A 14,917-nucleotide genomic window follows, 5' to 3' on the forward strand; every position below is an offset into this window, starting at 1 on the left:
AAAATGGTATTTAAGAAGAATCAGGGTGGTAGAGGTATGAGGCATACGTTGGATCAGGTAAGACCAGAGTCAGGGATTCCCAATGGGAGGCGGTTATATTCATCTACATGTGCGGCCTAGAAGCAGGAAAACAGAATTCTTGTTGAGGGAGACTTTAGTTTCTTTTCTTTAGGCACCTTTTAGGATTTCTAGCCCTATTCCGGATTTAGGCAATTAACATATTCACATGACACTGTTTATTAGATACTCACGCGGTCCAGTTTGAACAACAACAAAAGACCTATTTGAATGAACTCAAATCATACATTAGGTTGATAATGAGTCACAAGTTATTTTAAAAATAGCTATTTTGTTTACCAAATTCACTTGCTTGATATATTCCTGAACTAAATTCCCATAACAACTCTTGTGTCATAGTTTACTCCTATGCTTTCTGTTGCATTTTTTACCTTCTCTTTTTAAGAACTACATTTTTGGTGTTTTTTATGTTTTGTTTTGTTTTGTTTTTGAGAATCCACCTCCGTTTTTATTGTTTAAGTTTTACGTGTTCTTACCTGTTGTTGCCTGAACACTGCCGAGGTAACTACCTGACCCTCTGTAGTTTCTCCTGAACCCGTAAGTGAGTTTGATTAGCTTTTCTTCAAGGAAGCACTTCATAGTCTCTGCAAGCTTTAAAATACAAGATTTAAAATATCTGCTGTTTAAAACACGATTAACAAACAGTACACATCAGTGGTGGCTCTGCTCCCTCTGGCCTAATGCGAATCATTTGATTTTCTTTCTTTCTTTTTTTTTTTTTTTGAGACAGAGTCTGACTTTGTTGCCCAGGCTGGAGTGCAGTGGCCCGATCTCGGCTCACTGCAAGCCCCGCCTCCCGGGTTCACGCCATTCTCCTGCCTCAGCCTCCCAAGTAGCTGGGACTACAGGCGCCTGCCACCACGCCCTGCTAATTTTTTTTGTATTTTTAGTAGAGACGGGGTTTCACTGTGTTAGCCAGGATGGTCTTGATCTCCTGACCTTGTGATCCGCCCACCTCAGCCTCCCAAAGTGCTGGGCTTACAGGCGTGAGCCACCGCGCCCGGCCGAATCATTTGATTTTCTATTGTGTTTTGAACATATTCACTCATTTCATAAAATCCAAGATGCCAGCGATTTGAAAATCCACAATGGTTAGTTGTGCTGCTATCACTCGGAGATAAAATATACTGCCAATTCAACTAAGACACAAAGAATGTTCGAAGATACCTCCTATAATTAGAGATATTAACATGGGAAAAGGAATGTGTTTTAGAAGGGGTGAATTATGACGGGTTATGAGAATCTTTTGAATCATGTTTTCAAATGGGGAGTAAACCAGTGATAGCCTTAATTCTAGCCCAAACCCTTCTCTAATCCTAACCCAAGTACTACCTAACCCTGCTCTCCTCTCTCCTACTGCCCATATTCAGTGGATCACTCAGTTCTGTCAGTATTATAGTAGAAACTGTTCATGTGTGAGATGACATCCCAGCTCTGTTACCACTGCCTTCATTGGATCTGTATCCTCGCTTGCCTGGGCTCTTGTAACAGCCTATTGTTTTGTCTCCTTTCCTCTAGTCCTGCCCAACTCTTTCCTTGCATATTGAAACCATTTACCTTCCTAAAATTAAAATCTGATCATGTCAGTTTTCCATTTAGTCGTTTTCCCCCCTCTACCTGAAATGTACTTTTTCCTTCTCTGCCCAGCAAAGACTCAGCTCATATGCTCCCTCCTCTGGGGTGCCTTTTATAAGATCAGGGATACATTTTTTCCCCTCTTTTGCAGTCTCTCTCTGTCACTCAGGCTGGAGTGCAGTGGTGCAATTAGCTTACGATAACCTCAAACTCCTGTACTCAAGGGATCCTCCTGCCTCAGCCTCCAGAGTAGCTGGAACTACAGGTGTGCACCAACATGCCTGGCTAATGTTTAATTTTTTTTTTGCAGAGATGGGGCCTTGCTATATCACCCAGACTGGTGTTGAACTCCTGGGGCTCAAGTGATCCTCCCAAGTGCTGGGATTACAGGCATGAGCCACCTCGCCTGACTCATGGATACATTTTAGATGCCTTATGCTCTCTTTAGCATTTTGTCTGGAAAGAAGTCTCATAATCTGATGTTGAGTGGAGATGAAAACTAGGGTGTGTATAGGATCAGTGCTAGTAAAGAATGAGAATGAGAAAGTTCAGTTCACAGTCTGACCAGCAGGGTTTCTGGGTGATTATTGAAGACCAAAAAATATGGTTACTAAGAGACTCAGACGTCAGCAAAGAGGCCCCATGATCCTAGCACCAGGAACCGGAAGCTTGGGAATAGGAATGGGTGCCTGGTTGAAAGGACAGTGAGATTTGTTCACTTACTTGGCTCTTTCTGAAGCTGTTTTTCTTGGGTTCTTCATATCTGCTCTGGTTCTGGATCTAAGGCAGGGGTTGACGAATTACAGCCTCCAGGCCAAATCTGCTTGCTGCCTGTTTTTGTAAATAAAGTTTTATGGGAACACAGGCATGCTCATTTGTTTACGTCTTGTCTATAGCTGCTTTCGTACAGCAATAGCAGAGTAACTGCGACAGACACCATAAACCCTGCAAAGCCTAAACATATTTACTATGTGGCCCTCTCCAGAAAAAGTTTGCTGACCCCAGATCTAGGACATCTTAGAGGCACCATAAGATGCTGCTGGACACTTTAAAAAATATATAGGTAAATCGCTTGAAATGTTAAGTTAATAAAAACAAAGAATAAAGTTAAAAGTAGTGCATGAAAAGAAGGATAGAAAAAATAGTAAAAGCAAAGGATAAAAAAAAAAAGCAATAAACTCAAGGTCCAACCGAAGGTCTTTGTCTAAATTAGTCCCTTTGAATGTGCCTGGATAAATGTTCTCTGCGTCTGTGATGACGGTGGGATCAATGGCTGGGAACAGAGGCTTCAAGAAGTGAGAAGCAGCTTTGGGCAGGCCACACTCAGTGTCTTACAGGGAGGCCAGCTCCTCCCCATTCTCCCCTTCCCGACTCCTGCCTCTTCTGCCCTGTTCTTCCTGTCCTCACCATGCACCCAGCCTGTGACACGGATGCTCTCTCCTTTCTTCCTGTCTGTGGGACCCTCAGCACTAACCCAGGGTTAGGAATCTAAAGGTGTGCGTTTGGGAGGACAGAGGCAGGAGCAAGCAGCTCTGTTTTCAGAGATGGTGCGAGCCTCCTGCCCAGACGGCTGAAGAGCCCACAGTTCCTGAGAGAACATATGTCACCCGGGAGAGACATTGGGGAGATCATCTGACTGCCTGGCAGCCTCAGCCCCAGAGTAACCTGGAGCCTGGAGAGGATATTTCCGTCTTCTTTCCCACTCCATTCTTTGCTATTTATATTCAAATGTCATCTTTTGTCAAAGTTCTCCGGTGAGAAGAGGCAAAGGGGGTTCTTAGGTAAGTAGCTCATGGGCACCGAGACCAGCCCCCTGGATAATCTGAGAAGTGTGGCTTATATCCAACAGGGCCATATGTCATGTAATCCTAACCTGGACCCTCTGCCAAGCCAAGCTATTCTAATAATTGTCATTCAGAGCAGTTTCCAAAAGAAAAATCTGGAAGGGTGTGTGGATCTTAGGGTGCAGCAGAGGTTTGCCCTAATGAAAAGTTGTAAAACGTGTGCCTGATCAAATGCAAAATCGAAACGGTCTGATGATCTAGTGGTTAATGCCAGGGCTATCCTTGCCCAGGGTTTAGTGGGAAGGAGCAAGACTGAGGGAGAGCCGTGGCGAGGCAGGAGTCCATGCTGTTGCTCTAAGAAGGGATGTAGAGATGGCTCTGCCAGCGGGTGCATCCAACAGCTCCAGCTCACAGACGTACAGGAAGCCTATTCAACACCGCCCTTGTCTCCAGACATTCTAAGACCTGCAGGAACTTCCTCTGTACCCACTCCTTAGCTGCTTGCTGTTCCCTTGTGGGTGACTTTTCTCTATTCAGTTCTACAAATTGTATCATGAACCCACTCTGTTCAACACACACAGGCCAGCAATGTTGGGGCGTCATGCTGGCTGTGTGTGTACGAGCACGTGTTAGGGTACATATGTGCAAGAGAAGAAAGAGAAACAGACAAAATGCCTCTCAGGGAGAGGGAGAGGGAGAGGGATTGAGAAAGAGGGAGAGAGAGATCATGGCTATTAGAGGGAAGAAAAAAGTTTTTATGAAAGCGAAAAATGAGATTTGAGATGGATATTAAGAGAGGGATAGAATTTCAATGAGAGAAAAGCAATCCAGATGTAGTATGAGAAAAGACAGAGAGGCAGAAAAGCAGGTGCATATTGGAGAACAGTTTGAATAATTGATACGATATGGTTAGGGGAGTGGGAAGAGGTAGGTTAGGGGGAATCTATATTAGTGAGAATAAGGTTTGGCTAAGAGTGGCAGAAAACCAAAAGCAACCATGACTTAAGATATAAATATGTGAAGCCCAGCAGGTCCAGGCTGGAATGGTGCTTCTTGTATCAGGGACCTTTCTTCTACCTTGTTGCTCTACAGTGTGGGTCTTTAATTGATGGTCCAAGATTGTGCTGGTTCATTTTAGGCATCAACTTGTCTAGGCTAAGGAATGCCTAGGTAGCTGGTAAGGCATCACCTCTGGGTGCGTCTCTGGAAGACACTAGCATTTGAATCATTGACTGAAGAGAGAAGATCCGCTCTCACCAGTGTGGTTGGGCGTTGTCTGTTCTGTTGAGGCCCAAATAGAACACAAAGGTGGAGTTGAGACATCCCCTCTTCTCCCACCATTGGGCAATGGAGCTCCTGGTTCTTGGACCATTGGACCTTAAGACTTACACCAAGGCCTGTACCCTCCTTCTCAGCCCCTCTGCCTTGGAGTGGGACTCACACCATTGGCTCCCCTGGTTCTCAGGCCTTTGGACTTGGGCTGAATTACACAACTGGCTTTCCTGGGTCTCTACAGCTTGCAGATGGCAGATTTTGGGACTTCTTAGCCTCCAGAGTGGCGTGAGCCAATTCCTATAATAAGTCTCCTTTTGTATATATTTATATTTAACTGTTTCTGCTTCTCTGAATTACCCTGACTAATATAATCATATTTTAGACATCAGAATGAAGAAAGGGACAAAAAAGAAGGGGAGGAAGTGGCATGCATGTCTTATCTATTACAGAAGGTTTACAGGAACAGCCATGTAAAACTTTATGTCGATTCCATTGACTAGAATGTGGTCACACAGCCATGCCTAGCTGCAAGAGAGGCTGGGAAACAGACTCTGTGCTTTACGTGTCTGTGTTCCTGGCAAATCACTGGTAGTTCTATTACCATAGAAGGAGAGAATGTGTGTGTGTGTGTGTATATATATATATATATATTTTTTTTTTTTTTTTTGAGGCGGAGTCTTGCTCTGTCACCCAGGCTGGAGTGCAGTGGCGTGATCTCGGCTCACTGCAAGCTCCGCCTCCCGGGTTCATGCCATGAGAGAATGTATATTAAAGAACAACTGGTAGTATCTGAGTTTGCAAGATCTTGAATGCCAGGTTGAGAAGGATCTACACTAAACTTCATGCTGATAGGTTGATAGGAAGCTGTGAAGCTCCTGAGCGGAGGAGTTACATGAAAGGGAGTATTTTAGGAAGGTGGTCAGTAATATGTAGATGGATTAAGAAGGGGAAAAAGAGAAAATGGGGAGACCAGGAAGCCCTACTGTAATATTGCAGTGGAGAATTAATGATGTCGGTGAGCATATAATGGAGCTTTTAGACTCAAGACGCATATTGCAAAGTTGATGAAGCAGAACTGGTCAGTGGAGAGTAGAAGTGAATAAGTCAAAGATGATGTGGAAGTTTCAAACCTGTATACTTGTGGGAATGGGTTTGGCAACATCTGAATTATAGGCGTGAGTACGAAGAGCTGGCTTAGGGAAGATTATGGTGGGTTTGAACATATGAAATTTGAAGTTCCGGGCCGGGCGCGGTGGCTCAAGCCTGTAATCCCAGCACTTTGGGAGGCCGAGACGGGCGGATCATGAGGTCAGGAGATCGAGACCATCCTGGCTAACACGGTGAAACCCCATCTCTACTAAAAATACAAAAAACTAGCCGGGCGAGGTGGCGGGCGCCTGTAGTCCCAGCTACTCGGGAGGCTGAGGCAGGAGAATGGCGTGAACCTGGGAGGCAGAGCTTGCAGTGAGCTGAGATCCGGCCACTGCACTCCAGCCTGGGCGACAGAGCGAGACTCCATCTCAAAAAAAAAAAAAAAAAAAAAAAAAAAGAAATTTGAAGTTCCAGCAAGACTTTACAATAAGGCATAACATGGGCAGTTAAACTTGTGAGACTATAAAGATAAGGTAAATTAGTTGCTCATGAGCCACATTTGGCTTTTAGGTGCAATTTGCCCTGCATGAGGTTGATCTGCACATCTAAAAGTTGAATTTGTTGAAGGTTAATTGCTTATTATAGCTGCATTTATGATTTCTCTTGAAAAATATCAAGCTTTGGAATTACTGGGCCCTCATTCCTACAAAACTACAAGGGTGGAATTGTGAGTGAACTACATGCTCTCCACTTGGCTGCAGTCCCCACTGCTCCCTATAATCCTCTTCGGTCCAGGCTGTTCTTGTTATTTATATTACTATATTACCTGCCTGGCCCCTATAGGCATTTGAGTGCTCAACCACCTGTTGTAGGATTAGGAAAAGATGTCAGGACCACAGATAAAGATTTGGTCTTAGAAAGAGAGATGTGAAGAGAGAGTTGAAGCCATGGAAATGAATAAAATTGATGAAAGGAATGAACCCAGAAGGAGAAGAAGAGGTCTAGAAATGCTGGGGTGGTGCATATTTATGAATCAGAGCGACAAGTGGAGCCTATAATGAGGACTTAGAGGGAAAGTATTGGAGAGGTAGGAGGAAACTTCGAGCAGTGTCATATCATAGAAACCAAAAGAGAAAAGGATTTCAAGATGGAAATCAGCCAGTGTCAAACGCTGCAAAAAGAGGGAGGAAAATGAATCCTGGCCAAAGGTCATTAGCTTCAGAGATTAGAAGGTCTTGCCGAGTTTCAGTAGAGGGGTGAGGGCAGAAGTAAAATTCAAACCCTGCTTTAATGTTCCTAGCAATCTGAGTCCATCTATGTAGAGACAATGGGGTACACAGGAGGGTAGGGGCCACCTGTGACTGGCGTTGCTTGAAACTTCTCACTTTCCTGTTGAGAGACGCAGGTAGAGACTGGATGGGGGAGGGGTATTTCCCAGGGATAGGAGGGTCTCTCCTTCCTGTGTCCCACATCGCTAAGCACCAGGTTCCTTCAGTGAAATTTCACAAAACCCTTGGAGTTAGGTGTCATTATTTGCGTTTTCACAGACGAAGAAATGAAAGCCTGCAGAGGTGAAGTGATTTGTTCGGAGTGACTCACAGCCTGACGAAGCTGAAGAGTTGGGAGCCAGTTCCATTGTCTTCAGGGAGTGTGGAGGCACCCCTTTGTTCTCTATTATTTAGATCTTATCACATTAGGTTACAGTAATACTTACATCTGCAAAAGACCCTTTCTCACCACTTTTTAGCACTGTTCCATTCAATAGTGACATCTTGCTCCAAGTGGTTAAAAGACACTGGAGTTTCAGGGAAAAATAGCTTATTTCCAGTCTGTCTGTATTACTTAATATATGAAAGGTTTTTGCTTTGTCCAATTACGTTAATGTTTCTCAGGCTCGGTTTATTTCTGAAAATTGTGTGCCATGAATGATATTCACATTATCACCATGAAAAAGGAAAATGATCTGTGTGCATGTAATAAGCCAATTAGTCGATTGGATTTATGTAATTATAATCTTTGAACATAGTCAGAGACCTAATTCTACTTCGTACAAGGGAAGACAAAGGCACAGACACGATGCCCACTCATAGAATACTTACTGCACAGGAGGGACTCAATTCACATTTGAATGAACGAATGGTACTCCCTCCCAGTGGCAAACTGGCAGGAGAGCCCTGATCTCACCTGTCTACCCCTGCATCCTCTCTGACTTGGGGAAGATGCAGGCAGAGTTTGAGGAATCCTCAACGTCTGTCAAAATAATGGCTAATATTCCCTGAGCACTCGCTATGTGCCAGGTACTGCAATAAGTGCTTTTCAACTTGCATTTTCTCATTTATTTTTGCAGTAGCTCCTCCTGGTGGGGTCTCTTCTTATGCCTATTTTGCAGATGAGGAAGCAGAGGCTGGGAGAACTGGAGGATTTTGCCCAGGATCATGGAGTCAGTAAGTGATGGAGCTGATATTAGATTTATTCTTAGCCATGACACTGTGTGCCCACCATGGGATCAGCTGTCCCACCGGGAGCCAGAATCAAGGAGGTAATGATCTGGTTTCCTGTCCAGGCAGCGTACTGCCCTTGGTGCCATCTCTTGATGCAAGACCCAACACTGCCTCTCATGTGGCCCAGCTTGCTCTTCTATCGGGGGGGTGTCCTTTCACTTACATTTTCAAAATGGGGAGTTCAAAGCATGCAAGGGCTCCTCATCTTTGACCCCGGAACCAGGGAACACAGTCCAACAAAAGATGACTCCCTGACAATTCTTTTTTTTTGTTTTGAGATGGAGTCTCGTTCTGTCGCCCAGACTGGATTCCAGGGGCACGATCTCAGCCCACTGCAACCTCCACCTCCTGGGTTCAAGCCATTCTCCTGTCTCAGCTTCCCCAGTAGCTGGGACTACAGGTGCCCACCACCACACCCAGCTAATTTTTCTATTTTAGTACAGATGGGGTTTCGCCGTGTTGGTCAGGCTGGTCTTGAACTCCTGATCTCAGCTGATCCACTCGCCTTGGCCTCCCAAAGTGCTAGGATTGTAGGCATGAGCCACCACACCTGGCCAGGATTGCTCCCTGGCATTTTTTTTTTTTTTTTTTTTTTTTTTTTTTTTTTTTTTTGAGAATGAATCTTGCTCTGTGGCCCAGGCTGGAGTGCAGTGGCACAGTCTGGGCTCACTGCAAGCTCCGCCTCCCGGGTTCACGCCATTCTCCTGCCTCAGCCTCCTGAGTAGCTGAGACTACAGGCGCCGCCACCTCACCTGGCTAATTTTTTGTGTTTTTAGTAGAGATGGAATTTCACTGTGTTAGCCAGGATGGTCTCGATCTCCTGACCTCGCGATCCACCTGCCTGGGCTTCCCAAAGTGCTGGGATTACAGGCATGAGCCACTGCGCCTGGCCGCTCCCTGACAATTCTTTACATAAAAAATTGTGTCAAGAAGCAAACATGAAAACCTCTTTGCTTCTGTATTTAATGATTTTGCGATTGCAAAGAACAAAAAGACCTCCCCCTCGCAAAAAAAAAAAAAAAAAAAAAAAAAGATTTTGCGATTGAAAAGAACAAAATGATCATCCTCAAAAATCCAGGGAGGGAGCGTGCTTGTTTAGCGGGCTCTTCCATCTCTTTAATTCTAAGAATGGCTTTGCCAGGTTGGATTGGGCCCAGATTGCCGCACAGCTCCTCAATGCAGATGGCTTCTCCTTTGGGAAGGAGCGGCGCTCAGTAATGGACCCCTCTTGTTAACAGGAAGCATAAGGTGGGGATGGGCAGGGGGCTTAACAAGGTATTTATCACAGTGATTGTACCCAGGGGCTTCTCCCCGTGATTGCTTCGTACATTTGAGTAATCTTTCCTCCTCTGATTCATGTGGCTCTTGTAGAGGGCATTGTTCGGCAGGCAGTACATTCATGTGGATGCTAAATATAGCTGGAAAGAGCCCAGTCCCGGAGGCTCCAGTGCCCACTGGCAGGCAGGCTTCTGCCAGTCAATAACCTACTTTTGTTCCAGTCTTTCTTGCTAGAATATATCATGCCATAGCGGCTATTTATATCTGGACACCATTCTGAAAGTTGTTCGAAATCCTTCCTGCGGCAGCGTGCTGCCTCCCAGGAGCTGCTGAAGTGTAAATATGCGGCGAGGCATTCTTCCCAGCAGCGCCTGGCTGCACCGAGTGACCTTGATGGGCTCCATCCTTCCTTTGAAAACAAAAACACCAACTTGGAATTTTAATTAAAAGGCAGGCAGTGGGCTATCGAGCTCGGTGCGTTGGCTGAACTGCTGTCCATCGCAATGTGGGTTTGAGGTCACCATTGTGAAGCCTGTAACACGAACTTATCGGGAAAAACACATCAGCTGAACCTATCTCCACGTTTGCCAGGAGCCAGAGGCTCAGATGAAGAACTTTTTTTTTTTCTTTTGGTGCATGAAACAGACACAGTCAAGAATATGGGGATTTCTATTAGGGCAGTGCTTGCCACTGAGGGAGTGAAGGGAGAGACGCAAATAATACTCTTTCTGGCCTGCACCATGTGGCATCTATTGGTTTAATGTCACAGAGCAAGTGGCCTGTGTGGCGGTGACATGAAATGGCTCCATTTGGTTCAGTGATGATCTCGGAACACGAGTGGTTCAGCTTTAGAACTGGCCATAAAATGAATTAAGTCTGGTTAAGTGGGTTGTTGTGCATTGAAAAAGTTATTTAAAGCCTTTTAAAAATAACATTATTGGAGCCTGTTATTGGTTTACGTTACTTTGCAAGGAGGCACGCACGTTGTTTATTGCAAAGATCTCCTGATTTCAAGATTTTAAAAACCCTCTAAATAAAGGGATTACCCCTGTCTGAGATCTCCAGACGCCGACCACCTTGACTGTTCTGGTGACTTGCACCTGGAGCCTGCACGCCGTGGGGCGGGGGTTTCCCCAGTCCAGGTCAGTAGCAATTTCCCCAGGGAGCTTAAAAATGCACATTCCTGGGCCCCGCCAAGGTATTCTTATCTGGTGAGCCTGAATCTGTGTTCTGAGGAGTTTCCAGAGGATTCCAATGACTGATCGGGTTTGGGAACTCCTGGCTGAGAGTTTCTGGAAGCCCCATCTAGTCATGGGTTAAAAAATGACTGGGATTTTCAGAGAAGAGGAAAAGGAGGAAATGACTCAGGGGAGTCTCTGCTCCTTTCTCCTGCTTCTTTTGTGAGGATGTTGGGCAGGTCAAGTGACAAAATGGATGGGCAGTGACTGCGGCAGGAACCGGCTCTGTCATAACGTTCGTCGCATTACAACCTTAGTCCTGACAATCTGTTAGGATCCTCATTTTACAAATTAGGAGGCCCAGGCATGGAGCTATCCCATTCCATGCCCAAGGCGTGTAGCTGTGTGCTGGAAGCCAGTGGACACCCTGGCTCCAGGTACTCCTTCCTGCCTTGCCTCAGTTTCCTCCTGGGCTGTCATGTCCCAGCCATGTCTCTTTTTTTTTTTTTTTTTTTTTTTGAGACGGAGTTTTGCTTTTGTCACCCAGGCTGGAGTGCAGTGGTGTGATCTTGGCTCACTGCAACCTCTGCCTCCCAGGTTCAAGTGATTCTCCTGCCTTGCCCCCTGAGTAGCTGGGATTACAGGCGCCCACCACCGTACCCAGGTAATTTTTGTATTTTTAGTAGAGACAGGGTTTCGTCATATTGGCCAGGCTGGTCTCAAACTACTGAGCTCAGGCGATCCACCCGCCTCGGCCTACCAAAATGTTGGGATTACAGGCGTGAGCCACCGTGCCCGGCCCCAGCCATGTCTTATTCACCATCTGTAGCTGTAGAGCTGACCTTCCCCCATACCTGTATCGCTGAGAGTAGGCGAGCAGGAAGCTAGGACCCCCATATTCCAATCCCTCTGCTGTTCACAGCATCAAGCTCCAAATCTAACCCAAGATTTAGCACAGCATTTACCCAAGTCCATGATAATGTGGGCTGGTGTCCTATATTCTCCACAAGGGGTCCCAGAAATAGGAGGAGAAGGGGTGAGGACCGCTGAGTCTCACTGCAGCTGTCCAGGAGGTGGAAACGTTGGGATGGGAGAGGCCTGATGGGTAAGATTTGCTCATTTCCATAGTGTAAATGCTGTCATCATGACTGACGTCAGTCTATTCCTGGCTTAACCACAGGCTTCAAAAGTTCCTGAAAATTTGAACCCTGAAAATTGCATGTGAGCCATGAGAAGTGTGCTTCATGCTGTGAGCCAGTGTCTAGGCCGCACGCTGGTCTTGCATTTCTCCCCCCGTCTAGTCGGTGCCTCTCTCCTGCCGTGTTTTGTACACTCGTGCCTCAGTGTGTCCTGTATGTATTGTGCCAGTGTAAGGAGTTGTACATGGCAGGCATTCAGCAAATGGTGACCAAAGAACAGAGCCAACCGTCAGGACTCACTCCCACCGCTCTACTGGCTGAGGCTCTGCCCTGCGGCAAGCACAGGGACCCCATGAGCCTGCCTGCACAGGGAGTCACCGTCTGAAATCCTACGGACTGCGGCACAAGCCCTTCCATGCAGGGCAGCGCTGGGACCGGAATGAGGGATGAAAGGCCAGCCAGGGAGAGGACAAGCCCTCAGACCACCTGAAGCCCAGTGGGTGCTGTGGCCGTAGAGAGGCCTGAAGCAAGCAGAGGCGGAGGGTGGCCCTGGGAACCAGCCTGCAAGAGTGAGTTTGGGGCTGGGTGACAAACAGAGCCAGGTGCTGGAAGGAGCAGCTGCAGCTGCACATCAGAGAGCAATATTTATATGTACACCATGTGGGAAGCGCTGTGAGTCGCACACTCCAATTCTTAAGCCACTTCTCCCTCCCTCTCACACACTATGCCCAGGAGCTTCTTAGAACACGCAGTGATGTGGATGCGGTCATCTCTTGCTTACATACTGCCTAGCAATCTTTGAACCAGCAAAACACTCACTCCACATCCAGACTATCCCCAAGAACCCATCTGCGCCTCTCCAGGATTCAGCCCATCTCTCCATCCTTTGCCGCCCCTCGGTCCGGGGCTTTGTGATGTCTCCTTGGGATCAGGCTGACAGCTCACCCTGGGGTCCTTTTACTTCTGTTCTTGCTCTCCTCTGGTTTGCCATTCACCCTCCAGGGAATTTTCTTTAGTGAAAAGTTGATTATTGCCTTGAGTAAAATCTCTTCAGTGGATTTGCACTAACGCATTATCCACCTTTTGCATGTTTGCGTGAATCATGGCAAACTGCTACTTGGCCTCAAGAGCTCTCCTTAGGGATCACTGGATTGAAGCAAGGGTGGGGGGTAGGGGCGTGCACAAGGAGCAGAGGGTGTATACACGTGACAATAGTGGAATGAAATGACAAAGAATGCACGTAACATCCATGTCCCTATTTTATCCTTAGGACCACATGCCTGGCAGCTGACTGTGTACGTGAGTATCCGCAGCATTCTGTTATAAGCCCGTAAAGTGCAGAGGGCACACAGACCCCGTTTGCTTTGCCTGGTGCCCAGCACAGTGCCATAGACAAGAAGAACTTCACAAACACCCTGACAATTCCAGGGGTTCATGTGTGTGCTGGCTGAGAGCTGGGATCTCTGGTTGTAGAGCATTGGCATCTACAGGCAGCCTCGTTTCCATAAGGGTGCGTTGTTTTGAGCAAACATCAACAAGGGAAATAAACATCTGTGGCGTTGTGTAACCCGGCTTTCATCTTGCCCCCAACAGAAAGTGGGTCATTGAAATGTGGGTAGAAAACAGAGTAGGTGATTCCTCTGTTTGCAAAAAGATGATTTAGGTCCTCTCATGTTGTTCTGATAGCAGAGGCCACGTTGCTGTGACGTGGATGGCAATGTTAAAAGGACCGAGATGCAGGCCTTCTGGGAGACCTTGGCCCTTTGTCTGACGTGTCAGTTTTGATTTTTATGATTGATGATGCAGCGAGTCAACAGAATAATAACACCCACAGCAGCCCATGTGGAAATGGTGCTGAGGGGCCATTCTGCTTTCATTCTATATAAATTTCACACATGTCTGACCCATGTGATTTTAAACAAGCAAACAAACAAACCCCAAGCCTTTGCAACCTGATGTTTCTGGATCAGAACGGTGATTTTCCGTCCAGCTTCTATTTTTTTGACCTGGGAATGTGCTGATTGGATTCTTACGGGTTTGGGGAGAAGAGAGAATTCCCTAGGAGTCATCTCCTTTTTATAAAGCAACACAGTGATTTTTAAAATATGTGTGAGTAAATCATATTACTTATTACATTTCATGGGGCATTTAATAACACTTCTCAATAAATAACAATGTTAAGTAGGCTACCGAGAGTAAAACGGACATTTCTGCCAAGGCCGGGCCATTTCTCTGTGTTCCCAAGGGAACATCTGGTGCTTTGGTTTAGGAAGACGTCTTCTCTAAAAAAACACACTGCATTGCCTCAAGATTGTTTTTACTTGATTCATCAATATCAGAGGAAAGCTTTGGTTTGTCGGTTCATCAGATTGCAAGCTACATAGTCCTATGGGGGAATGAGGCTTCATGCTGGAACCCCAGAAGTCAGCCTCCATCAGCTACAAGTGTGTCAGCAACAGTGGCGGTGATGATGGCTATATCTCTCATTTGTATCATCTCATTTAATTTGTATCATCTCATTTAATTCTCCCCAGTAGTTGCAATTATTAGGCCCATTTTAGAGATGAAGAAACTGAGGCTTATGTACATTGTCTAAGATTGCTCAGTACGTGGCAGAGCCAGGGTTTGAATCAGGCTGCCTGACCCCAGAAGGTGCAAGAACAGCTACTCCCTGAAAATGTCATCGTGATTGCTTACAGCTTTGGTCCACTTAAATCAGGCAGAACTGTAGAGGAAGGTTGATAGTACAGGCAGCCTGCATCATGATGAAAAAGATCTCCACCTCTGGTTTCAAGCTTCAGGTAAAAATTTCATGTTTGTTGTTTGTCGTGTGGATTCTTTGTGATGCTGCCTCCGGAAAAGCGAGCTGCACATCCCGCTGGGAAGCTGGATGGCTTGAGCTGAGACGTGGAGTCCAGGACCCTTGCATGTGTCCCCCAGAGTGTGTTCTAGAGTGTTCCTCCTGCCCACACCCCGTTCTCCCCCAGATCAGACCAGGTGGTGGAACCCCAGCCTAA

This window comes from Chlorocebus sabaeus, chromosome 3, assembly GCF_047675955.1.
Source record: "Chlorocebus sabaeus isolate Y175 chromosome 3, mChlSab1.0.hap1, whole genome shotgun sequence".
Classification (NCBI taxonomy): domain Eukaryota; kingdom Metazoa; phylum Chordata; class Mammalia; order Primates; family Cercopithecidae; genus Chlorocebus; species Chlorocebus sabaeus.